The sequence below is a fragment of the Anticarsia gemmatalis genome, chromosome Z (assembly GCF_050436995.1).
Source record: "Anticarsia gemmatalis isolate Benzon Research Colony breed Stoneville strain chromosome Z, ilAntGemm2 primary, whole genome shotgun sequence".
Taxonomy (NCBI): domain Eukaryota; kingdom Metazoa; phylum Arthropoda; class Insecta; order Lepidoptera; family Erebidae; genus Anticarsia; species Anticarsia gemmatalis.
In genome coordinates, this window is record NC_134776.1 from 21,726,166 (window position 1) to 21,728,038 (window position 1,873).

A 1,873-nucleotide genomic window follows, 5' to 3' on the forward strand; every position below is an offset into this window, starting at 1 on the left:
ACATTGTACAATATTACTTTCTTCACATAACATGGACTCTGCCGATTGATTGAGCATTGATATATTTGGCATGTTAAAATTAAGTGGCAAAAAAGCATTTTCTCTTTGTAGATTGTTAATGCTACATTCAGTATTCGTACATGATTCTCGTACAGAGGCACTGTAAATTGCGTCGATTATAATATTCTCAAAAATATATGCTATATTGCATTCGCAAGAGTGTGACTTTCCTCGGTGCATGTAAAGAATGCAATGCTAAAATAAAAATAGTGATTACATATCCCACAGAAAATATTGCTTCTTGCAATAGTTTAATTACAGATTTTGATAAAAATGTTAAACATAAGAAAAAAAATCAAACTGTCACCCATAAAGCGAATAGCAATACTAATAGGAGCCACGATCAAAGCTTTTACTGAACATAAGTCTACTAATGATTATCTTGTAGAATCGTTCAGGAAACTTGACGCTAATGAGACATCACCCGACGCCTTATATGTTCGCATCGACACAAGCCACTTCGTAAAAACGATATACAACCTTAACTGTTTTCGGAATGTGGACCAAAGAACTAAAGCGTTTTTTTGTAAGTGTATTTTGTATCTTAAAAACGTAAATGACTATGGAACTGCAAAACAAACAATCCTACTAATCCTACTTCCTACTAATATTATAAATGCGAAAGTTTGTGAGGATGCGTGTGAGTGTGTATGTTTGTTCCACTTTCACGCAAAAACTACAGAACGGATTTGGATGAAACGTTACAGTAATGTAGCTTATATATCAGAATAACACATAGGCTACTTTTTATTAACCTACCACGCGAGCGGAGCCGTAGCTCTCAATAAATACGATAGTATTGGATCTCCATGGGATGAAGCTAAAACAAGGTTAAAAATATTCGGTAAAACCATGAATCACATCATCTGTTAATGTAACATCCACAATATTGGTCACTATAGGGCTCATTGTCGTCGTAATGCTCAATGGAAATGTTTTGATGATCTCAATAATTTTATAACCAAAACTCCGAATTCACTTATCGCTAATTGCATTATGTATGGACGAAAATAAAGAGGTACCTACTTCGTAACTTTGACGCGTTATTAAAATTCATGATTTATAATTTAATAACTATCCCTAAAATATATAAAAATATGTACCTAGATCAATCATTCATAATAATAATAAACTTGAGTAAACGAGAAACGGTTGTTTCATTTCTCAGGAACTATCCCACTGATCAAGTTTGTGTTACTATTTACTTGAGGTACTTCTTAGGTACAATTTTTTGGTGTAATCAGATTTTATGAGTAATGTTTAAATAATAAAATACTATAGAACACCCGCCATCTTGATGTCAATATGGCGGGTGTACCATAATTTCGAAATAATTTCGTTTTGAAAGAGGTACAGATTTTTTAGAGCTAGGTACAAATTAGTACGTTATAGGTACATTTGTTTGGTAATTGGTATAATTTAATTCGCTATGGTACACCCGCCATTTTGACTCTCATGAGAAAAGCTATAAGCTATATATCATCACGCTACGACCAATAGGAGCAGAGTACCAGTGAAAAATGTTACATAACCCGTTTATGTAACATTTTGACCTATCTCTCTTAAGTGACGCAAGCAAAGATGCGCGGGTCAGCTAGTATTCAATAATTTTTCAATTTTTATTTTTTTAATTCAATTGTTTTTCATTTATGCGTATGAATAATTCTCTTACTCTCGCACTCATAGGGAAAGTTTAATGGCGTCTAGGGGACAAAGGGCCCTGCGGAATGGTCTGTCCGCATACAGGGGGTCTTGAAATTGTACCTTTAATAACATATATAAAATTTAGGCTTGCTACTATGACGTAGTTGAC